The sequence below is a fragment of the Amphiura filiformis genome, chromosome 18 (genome assembly GCF_039555335.1).
Source record: "Amphiura filiformis chromosome 18, Afil_fr2py, whole genome shotgun sequence".
Lineage (NCBI taxonomy): Eukaryota > Metazoa > Echinodermata > Ophiuroidea > Amphilepidida > Amphiuridae > Amphiura > Amphiura filiformis.
The window spans coordinates 58,697,611-58,709,404 of NC_092645.1; positions in this window are offsets into that span (position 1 = coordinate 58,697,611).

Sequence of the window (11,794 nt, forward strand, 5' to 3'; positions counted from 1 at the left end):
CTGTATGAGTAGACCCTCCCTCGGGTCCATGAATAACGACTGGTACTATAGACTATATAACATTAAAAATCAACCCAATACATGAGGAATCAGCGATAAATTTATTTAATTAATTATTATTAATTAATTAATTAATTAATTAATTAATGTCATCTGAGGTCATCAATCAGAGGTCATCCAGGCTCAAAGGTCATATGGGGTCAACGGGGTGAAACAGTTTCACTATCATGCAGCAACTAGCATTATACTGTGATTACAAGACAAGGGGATTCCTAACTTTTAATTACTCATCACACACGTAAACACAAAACTATGACAAATAATTTCAATAATTTATTTATGTTATCAAGTAATATGTTACTAGTTTAAATCTGTTGGGGTGTGACAGTAAACCCCACTATAAAGTATGGGTTTTCACTCTTTTACGTGGCTACGATATGCTATGATATAGACTTTAAAATTCGCGTACCTGTAACATTGGACACATGGCTCAGTGGTTAGCGCTCTCAACTGTCAATTCTCATTTATTTTTAATTGTTTATTATCTTGTAAAAATATATACATTGTACAGGGAATTATATTTTGTATACTTTTTTTTTTTTTCTGTAATGGGGCAAATAGAGCCAAAAACCCACCATGGGGAAAAATATTGCGTCTAACGTCCAGGCAGTGTGCCTTCACATTGTCTGTTTTTGTTTACGATATTCAGGCTATTGGCTGTTGCATAGGGCCTTCAGTTAGTCTTCAATATTTGAAGGGGTGTGAACTTATTTTGGTCACGCCTCTATTATAATGATACCCACACAGTACAGTGATCTATCTGTACACAGATTCTCTATGCATACCCAGGGACCGTGTATATGAAGGAACTACTGGCAACGGATTATAGATAGCTATTGTCAAACTATTGTTATCAGATTATCTTTTAAGACCGTCGATTACATGCGAGTTGCATCGAGGGCATGATGTTTGTTTTCTTATTATTTCCTCATGTTGCCCTACGAAATACCGAACACACGTCAGAATATTCAAATATTTCTAAAGTTATGTCAAATCAGAGAAGATGTAAGGAAGAGGAGGTTGAAAGTAGAGCATGTCTCTACCTTTTTGCCTGTTGCTTGGAGGATTAATTTGCCTGATGCACGGGGGATTAATTCCTTGCAAATCCAAAATACACGGAGCAATCTTTTTACAAGGTCTGTGCAACATGCAATTGCTTGGAAAATTGCCTCGTGTATGTCGGCCTTTACATCTTCTCTGGTCAAATAGAGTGCTTGCACGAATGGTCATTAGTTCAAGTCATCCTCCAGACAAGCTCCATAAGATATGCTAATGCATGGAGTACAATGATTTACTTTGATCTATACCAGTTTACATGTGATTGGTACTGTACTCCATGCATTTGCATATGTCTTCTGGAGCGTGTATGGAGGATGATTTGAACTTATGAACTTCCGTGCAAGCACCCTATTGGGTAAAATGTCTATCCTTTGTAGAACATAATTTCCGTGTAGCGATGGTGATTTTGGTATCTAATTATATGTTTTCTTGCATGAGAAATACAACTACGCAACTTAAAAAACTGTACATGGAACCGATTACCTAATAATTACAATATGGATGTTTTTTAGCAGCCCTGTTGCAAAAGAGGGTCATCGGTTCCTTGTATAGTTTTTTAATTTGCTTAGTTGTATTTCTCATGCAAGAAAACATATAATTAGACACCAAAATTACCAAGATCAGACGTTGTTAACTATGGTCAGAATTCAAAAAGGTCGTTGACCTTTGGACATTTTTCATCAAAGCGCCCTCTAGAAAGGTCTGACACATAACAATCTATACATTTTTGGAATACTCATGACCATACGAGTATTTTAGCACTCAACGCTCTGCAGGGTCTATTGTTCTATTGTTTCCGATTAGAGCGCTGACATATTGGAAAATGTTGCCAATCAATATTCATGAGAGTGTACATTCAACGTCCAGTCAGGTGGATGTGAGTTCATAAGAGCAATGTCGGGGATTATAGATCACAATTTTTCAATCGATGTGGAGAGATGAGGTCCGACCGGAACCGACCGAGTCTCCTACACAGGTTACGCTCCCTGTGGAGGGGACGGAACCAAACTGGCTGATGTGGAGACTAAGCCAGTTTGCGTCAGTCTGATACCAGGCGGATGTGAGTTCATAAGAGCAATGTCGGGGATTATAGGTCACAATCGATGGGGAGAGATGAGGTCCGACCAGGTCCGACCGAGTCTCCTACACAGGTTACGCTCCCTGTGGAGGGGCGGAACCAAACTGGCTGATGTGGAGACTAAGCCAGTTTGCGTCGGTCTGATACTCGTCTTTGACCATGTGCAGATCTGGCTGGTCAGGAAGATATTTAATATCCCGAATTTATAATATGCCTACCAGTTCCATCTATAACCGATTTGCTAGACAATATTTGTTACCATGTTTAATAAATTCGTATTAACCGTATAATAAAATGTGGCCAAATGTATATTTGTGTACATAGTGTGTGGATCCACTCTTCTACGGACTTGGCTACTAAGCATGTCGGGAAGGATATGGCGGTATGCTGACCTGGGTCAATATGTTCTGGGCAGATGAGGTCCGACCAACTGCCTACGACCTTGTGTGCGATCATGTGTGACAGGCAATTCCCGATAATAATAGAAGTTCCCTGCTGATACTCGTCTATACTCGTCTATCCTCGTCTTTGACCATGCGCAGATCTGGCTGGTCAGGAAGATATTTAATATCCCGAATTTATAATAGGCCTACCAGTTCCATCATATAACCGATTTGCTAGAGAATATTTGTTACCATGTTTAATAAATTTGCATTTATCGTATAATAAAATGTAGCCAAATATATATATGGTCGAATCCAACCAAAAGTGTCCACGGGCCAAAATAAAAGTCCGAAATAAAAATGTCTCCACAATTTTTTCCTTTTGCCCATTGATTGATGACATATTGGCCTTATAGGAACCAAAAGTGCCATTACTAATCTTGAAAAATAAACCCCGGACGTGTGATCGTAAATGTGATATCAAAACCCAATGTTACCTACGAATACCACTAGGATGCTTTCACTATCGCAATACTAATCAACCTAAAACAAATGGAATATTCCCATTAACGCTTTTTTCGTGTAATGTAGACCACAGGGTGTCAGGAAAATGCTAGCTCAACCAGAAAATATTTGTTTTTATTTTTATAACGCGATCAATATGATCTTAGTCAATTTATGCTAGTTTATTTTTGAAAATGAAGTTTAGGTCAGTTTCTGTATTTTATTTATCAAATGAGTATGAATCAATTTACACATTGTATAAGAACGAGTAGGATATATGTTTTCAAGAATATTAGAAATTATACGCATACACCTAACGCTTTATACAATGAAAAGGTGAAGAAACCCGGGTATTCGTAGGTAACATGAGCGATTTAACAATATCTATATTGAGTTTAGAGGTTTAAATTTGGCTATTATGGTAATGAATTAATAAAATGGTAGTTTTAGATCTCTTTCAGATGGTACGTCCAAATGAATAAATGCTATTACCTTAGATCAAAAATTTTTGATGCTTTTAGCAAGATTTTGACCACTTCATTTTGATATACAAGTAGTTAATCAGCAATTTTACATAATAAATAATTGTTGAATGAATCCGTATATGGGTAATAATAGTGTCCTGGGATACCGCTTAAAGTTTTTGACAATTAATTTCCATTGGTAGGGACACTTCATTACACATGTCATGTATTATGTTGTATTCGTAAGTAACATTTCAGTATTTGTAGGTAAGAATTAGACTTTTGGTGGATATCGCAATCAAAACTTCATTTTATAAAGCACTTTGAATGTATTATTTTCTTTATGTGCGTTTATTGATATTTTAGACCCTATCATGTATTAATAATGTCGGTTCACAGCGGTTGAAAGAGGATTGAAGTAAGAAATTAATTTGCTTAATTGCACACAAATCGCTTAAAACCGTTATTGCAGACTTGTGAAGTCCATCTTGGAGTCAGCTACGTCTTGTGGCCTTTCGTTTGAGGGCAACTACAATTAGCTTTATACCACGGTACATCACTGTGTTGTCTAGATCATGAGACAATGAGAACAGTCGTTTTTTCCATGGTATTCGTAGGTAACCTTAGCGAAAACGTCAAAAGTTACCTTCGAATAAACCAATTTAGACACAAATTACTCAGAAACCAGAAGGTCGGTAAACATTTAAAATGAAGCACACATGACAGTTGACAAATCCAAGTATTTATCCCTTCTAATCTTCTTTGAATCTGATTTTTCTTTCAAATGAGCAGACCGTCGTCTATTTCAGTACATATTTTTCAACAATTAAGCCGTATTCACTTTTGCATGGTGGGCATGCATGTGAATTCGCAACTTTCATTGACATATGATTTGATAGCAAACATACAGGCCTTCGTTATGTACCAATATGGGCATTGGCATGAATGGCGGTGTTTCACAATACTGTCATGATGTCTAATTGTATTCGTAGGTAACATACGGTTACCGAAATTTACCTACGAATACTTGCTTTTATTGTTGACATCTCAGAAATATTTAAACGCAGGCTATTGAAACTTGGTAGAAATAAAGAGTGTGTTACCCTGCACCTATTGCTTAACTATTGTTTACTATTCTCTCACTTTGTGGAAATGGCACAGCTTTTAACATGTATTCGGAGGTAATGCATATTTTTTACCAAACCTACCTTTGTGCCATTTAGAATTTCTGGCAGCTAAACACAATAATAAAGATGTCCGAATGCAATGCATTTCAGTATTGGACATATCAAAGCTTGTATCAATTGCGCATTTATTAGTGATTTCCATTTTTAAAGATATATCTAGTGCTATGAAAAATTGTATTCGTAGGTAATGTAAAAAATACCACTCAAAAAATTATCACAAAAATTCATAATTATGTACAAATATGTAAAAAATTGAACAGGCAATCTTTGAATACACACCTTTCAGGAAATCAATTTAGATTCAATCCAATGACTTCTTTTCATAAGTGATTTAGATGTTTTTAAAAATACTTTAAGAAAAATTAAAAAAAAATGGGTAAAAATAGCATGTTTTGGGGTCTCTGTGTCTAAGTTTTTCACAGAAGGGGTCTTATTATATATGGCGCGAAGCGTATGATTAAAGCGAATAAACACAATACAAAAATAAATGCCAATTGATTAATACTTTTAAGTTATGGCCCTGAACATGCCGTGTACACTTTTCGTTGGATTCGACCATATGTGTACCTAGTGTGTGGGTCCACTCTTCTACGGACATGGCTACTAAGCATGTCGGGAACGATATGACGGTATGCTGACCTGGGTCAATATGTTCTGGGCAGATGAGGTCCGACCATTTGCCTACGACCTTGTGTGCGATCATGTGTGACAGGCAATTCCCGATAATAATCAAAGTTCCCTGGTCCAGTTTTCGAAATTGGGTGACTTGTGTTTGGTAGGTGTGAAATACCAACGCACTGAATGGTCTCACTGAATGGTCTATTGTTCTATTGTGTTCGATTTGAGCGCTGACATATTGGAAAATGTTGCCAATCAATATTCATAAGAGTGTACATTCAACGTCCAATTTTCGAAATTGGGTGACTTGTGCTTGGCAGGTGTAAAATACATCTGACTGGGCGTTTTAAATACGTAACGCATAAAGACATTGACATCATCGAATGGCTGCCTATAGTGCTGTTAGTGTTAGACCTATGTGTGGGGGGGGGGGGCGCTGTGGTTAGTTTCTATAATAATATAAGGCCTACATTTTGTCATTCCTTTCTTTTCTTTTCTCTGTACTTATTCTTTCCTTGCTAAAGTATCACTCCCTCTTCTTATCTCCCTTCCCTTCTCCATCCCCTCTTACTTTTTGTCCCCTCTCATTCCTATCATTTTTGTTACCTTTCTATTTATTTACTTCTATTTATTTATTTCTCTTCATTTCTTCCTCTTTCTCTCTTTCTCTCTTCCTCCAATCCCCCTCTCATTCTTCATATCCCCTCTTTCACCTCTTCCTCCCTCATCCCCTCCCAAGACCACTCACAGAAGAGCTGCCCCCCCCCCTTCAGTACGCCACTGTTTATGACATTCTCCTTCTTAAAATAAAATAAAATGTCAATTTGTGAAACAACTTTTATATAGGCCTATACCGGTATACTTATTATTTGTTACATGTATACGTAGCTATTACCATTATACAGTACTATAGACATGCAGACATGGCAGCCTTGATGTGTAATCATTCAGCAAGCGCATTCAATTTATTTAAATGAAGCACCCGAAGTCAGTGGGGTGATCACGAACTGTACATCAGCGGCTAATGTGTGCCTTTTGTGCTTACGGCTACTCAATCACACCGTATACTTCTATGTGAACTCAGCCTAAGGCTGAGTTCACATAGAAGTATATTGTATATGGTATTCGCTATACGAAATACGCTCATTCGATCAGGCTGAGTTCATATAGGAGTATACTATGTGAACTCAGCCTGATCAATGAGCGTATTTCGTATAGCGAATAGCGAGTATGTCAGTTTACCAATTTTCTTCGTCTTATCAAATGCTTGTAACTTTACTTCTTGAGGTCACATTGCATTCAATGAGGTGTCATAATGTGCAGAATTAGATAGTGCATCTATTAAAAAAATGAATTTGCCCACATATGGTTTAGGTTTTTAAAATTTGGACGGTATACGCTGCACTAAAATCGAACACGCGCGATTCCCACTATACTATACTATACGCAGGTATACGGCCTTTTCGAATAGCTCTTATGTGACCCGGTACTATGAAATTACCTTGCTCGATTTAATCTATACGCGTGCACCTGCAAAACGTGCATCGTATACCCGAATAGTATACTTCTATGCGATCGTAGCCTTATGTGACCCGGTACTATGAAATTGCCTTCCTCGATTGAATTATATACGCGTGCACCTGTAAAACGTGCACCGTATACCCGAATAGTATACTTCTATGTGAACGCAGCCTTATAGAATTCAGACCCACACAAGCACACATTTGGGATACGTGAGTACAATGGTACCACTTTACACATGACTGCCCTTACACATGAATGTAGTGTGGTCCCGGAGTGTGGTCACTTATTGATACTCGCCTGTTGTGTAGAGCGTTAATATGATGCCGGATCAGTGACCAATTTAATGGCGGTACCCCTTTGTTAGAAACAATGGTACCACTTTTATGAATAGCCTGTCGCAACTTCTAATCGGCATCAAACGAACAAAAGATTATATAATCTATTGCGACTCTATTTCTATTGAAAGCTCTTTGGGAGCACTCTGAAAATTTGACCCCCATGTGACCTTGATTGACCCCTCTCCTGAATGCCCGGAAGTTTCAGGAGGTGAGCCCAAGCTAAATTTATTCACAATCAATCAAAGATCCCAAAATGACTCTCAAACTTTTGTTCTATGATTTAGTCACGGAGTCTACAGGCTGGTCCTCTACTAAGAATGTTACAACAAATTTACATTTTTCTGGAATGTGTACACCGTATGCTTTCTGTTCCTACTGATTTCGATACTGAAATAATTCTTAAAATAACGTTCTTTGATTATTTATGTTGGCATTTCTAGAGTCAATCATTATAGATGATGTGACTTCTGACGTCAATGCCTGACAGTATGCGCACGCATCATCACAATTTCCATTGTTTTTTGCCTGGCAGTATGCGCGCGCATCATATTTTGTTCAGGGCTCGTGTTTTTAAAACTCCCGCCACATCACAATAATACTATTAAACAGTGTAGTGGTTGCATGGGGTTCATTCAAGCATAAAGATGATACCAGTCCCTTGCCTTTGTTGATAAACATTGAGGTCACCTCATCTATAGGCAAACATGTACGCTCATTTCGCAATGTACAAGACAAGCCCGGGAAGACAAGCCACACGCTGTGTTGTAACTGTGCTTGGGTTCGTACCAGGGTATCGACCGGGGGTATCGATCAACGTAGTGCCGCGTACTATTACACTGAGCGTGTTTATAGTGAATATACCGCATATTGAGTATACCGTATACGATAATCCTTGTATATATAGACGAATCCAAGTAGCCAAGTCATGGTCAGGATTTGGTCGGACATCTTTGGGTAGCCGCTAGCACCAACCTGATGTTTTGAGCGTCCAATTGTGCAAATAAAATCCGCCTAACACCTAGAGAAGATGCAAGGACGAGGAGGGTTAATAGAATAATAGCTAATAATATATATAATGGAGATAATTCCGCAGGTAATCCCGTCGCATCTATTCATACATATAGTCCTTTTGTTCGCAAGTACGTCAATGCATAGATACCGCGTATAGTTAATCCGATTATTTAATATGTCACTTCAACAACGAATAGACCATGCTGTGTCGAAGGGAACTGTACTGTGTTATTCTTTTGTCTACCTTTTCGCGAAAGGTGTAAAACGGGTGATGGAATGCAGTTTAAAATTTCCGCCAAGGCCGAATAATTTCACATTTTGAGTGCATTGTAGCCGACGGCTACCCAACTAAAGGCTGCTAGTCAGGTGTAGGAATGCGTGAATTTAGATTCGTCTATACCGATACCCTTGATGTTTATAGTGAGACACAGTTACCGCACAAATTATATACCAACTAACATTATCGTACATTTGCAATGACCCCGAGGTCACACGGGGAATGTGTAAATATTGTGGCGCGAGCTATAAAGAGCCCATTCAACAATATGATCATGGCGGTGAACATGTACCTTCTGTTTTGATAACTCGTGGGGGTGATAATCGTTCCGAATGTCCTGCGCGCATCCTACGCATCATGAAGAAGCTCCTACTTCCGGTATTACCGCACACAATTTATACAAGTGTGTTTATAGTGGGAATATCTCGCCACAATATCCTTCGGTTTAGAAGGATATCGATGTACCGTACATACATATACTGCTAGTGTTTATAGTGGGCAAGTATCCGGATAATCTCTAACCGGGTAGAAATTGTACCGCAATGTACCGCACATATGCTCCCACTATAAACACGCTCATTGACTTTCCTATTCGGCGAGGATGATCAATTTTGACCTCCTCATCTATTTACAAATAGAGAGGTAGACAAAAGACCGTTCTACTTGTCCAAACACTCAAGTATCAGAAGGATGGTTCACAATAGCGTGATTCATGTAACAGGGATTAAAAAGCTGTCAAAAAGCTTCTTTTGTCCAATTTGCCATCAAGATTTCAAACGGAAACAGTTCAGACCCAGAGCACGATCATGTCAGAAATTTGTTCTGGGCAGTGGCGTAGCGTCATAGAGCGTGTTTATAGTGAGCAAGATTATGCGGTATTTAGCTGGACTGCCACGCAGTCTATATTTGTTTATGTTTTACTAACCATTGCAAATCTAGACTACGCGGTAGTTTAGCTAAATAACGGAAATATTGTCTCACTATAAACACGCTCATAGAGCGTGTATATAGTGGGAGCAGATGTGCGGTACATTGCGGTACAATTTCTACCCGGTTAGAAATTATCCGGATACTTGCTCACTATAAACACTAGCAGTATATGTATGTACGGTACATCGATATCCTTCTCAACCGAAGGATATTGTGGCGAGATATTCCCACTATAAACACACCAGTATAAATTGTGTGCGGTATTACCGGAAGTAGGAGCTTCTTCATTATGCGTAGGATTTGCGCAGGACATTTGGAACGATTCTCACCCCAAGAGTTATCAAAACAGAAGCTACATGTTCACCCTTGCCTATGTGTTCAGTGTAAGAGATTGAATGGCCAATCAGAATGAAACAACAATCAAACTGCAGTGACCATTTCTTTTGTAACCACATGCCAATCATCTGATGCTTATCCATGAGACCATGCAAACCTGCGAAAAACGAGACAAATTGCAAGCCCTATGCTGCATTAAAATGACGTAGACCACCATCGTCTGCGCCCCTGAATAAATTTGACATCGCCTCCTCTTTCAGTATTGGACTATTGGTAGCATGTCGTACCTTTGCATGCTAGAAAACATACCTTATTTCTAGTAATATTTATATGTATACACCTATCCGACTTCGCCATTACTGCGGTGTCCCCGATGTAAAACTGCGGTGTCCCGAGGTCGGGGGTTCCATCCATTATTTATTGTGCGCTATACAGAACTGTACCCGGGAATTGTACACAACAGTGATATTCAATACACAATCATGAGTATTGAATTACGAATTAAATCTCCCGCTCTGGTACATCCGTGTTGCCGTCAATAGAGGGCCAAATACAGTAAATGCTTCTCGGATTGGTGTATAACAACTTTTACAACTGTTTACAACGACATAAATACAAATTTACCCGTCGTGTCAGTCAAGGGCGGATCCAGGACTGCTTCCCCCCGGGTGCTTTAAATAAACCTTAAATGTAAAAAATGTGCGTGAAGCGGGCATCGCGTCGCGCTTGCGTTACGCAGGGGGTGTCTAAGGGGGATGTGCCCCCTTAGAAGTAAGAAACTTTTGCAAAATAAAGACCTAATTGAAGCGATTTGGTGGACCATTTAGTGTGTAAAATTTTAGTTTGAAAAAGCCGAAAATTTGTGAAATGACGGGGCATGAAGCCTTGTTGTGGACAAGTTTTCCCTGTAATTGTTGTAGGCCTGAAAATTGTTTTAAACATAAATTGGCAAATGTTGAAAACAGAAGCTATTATGGCTACTTTGTTTATGCACTACGCAGGGGGTGTCTGAGGGGGGATCCCCCCCCCCCTCAGAAGTAAGAAACTTGCAAAATGAAGACCTAATTGAAGCGATTTGGTGGACCATTTTGTCACTATATATAGTGTGTAAAACGAAAATTGTGAAATGATGGCCCGTCCATGAAGCCTGTCGTGGACAAGTTTTCCCTATTATTGTCGTCTAGTGACTTTAGTGAAAAAATGTAATAGCCCCGCAGTAATTTTCACAAGCTTTTGGTACGAGGACCCACCTTCAAGCAATGCCGAAAACAATTGCAGGCCTATATTATAGGCAGGCCCGTACGCAGGGGGGGGGGGGGGGTGCGACCGCATCTCCCCAAATTTGCAAAAGTATTAAAAAAGTCCAAAAATGTAAGCATTTGCGAGCGTAGCGAGCCAAAAAATCAGGTTTTTTACGGTTTTTTGGTCAAAAAAGGTCCAAATTTGGGGGAAAAGTCCACTTTTCACAAAATCACAAAATCAAAAAAAAAAAGTCCACTTTTTCAAAATCAGCACCCCCCCTAAAAAAATCCTGCGTACGGGCCTGATTATAGGGCCTACTTCCGATCGACCCGACTGTGCGGTTTTTTAGGCATGGACCTATAATAGTAGGCCTATACTCAATACGTGCAATTATTAAAACTTTTTCTCTCCTCCTTTTGACCTTTTCTCTTCTCTTTTCTCCTTTTTACCTCTTTTCCCTTTCTCTTTACTTCTCTCATTTCCTCTTTTTGTGGGAGGAGGGCCCGCTCCCCCTAAACCGCGCCTGCTGTAAAGTTAGGGGTCTAGGGTGTTGGAATGGGGCAGCGTCCCCTTGCCTAGGGAAATTTTGCATTTCTGAACTAAATTCTCGCGATTTGGTGCATACTTTTTCCTTCCTTTCTTTCTTTCTCCCTTTCTTTTTTTTTTCTTTTTCGATCATACCCCGGGGTGCTGCAGCCACGGTGCAGCCACAAAAGCACCCCCCTGGATCCGCGCTTGGTGTCAGTGGTAGTGTCTGCATGACTTATTTGTGGGCGCACATGA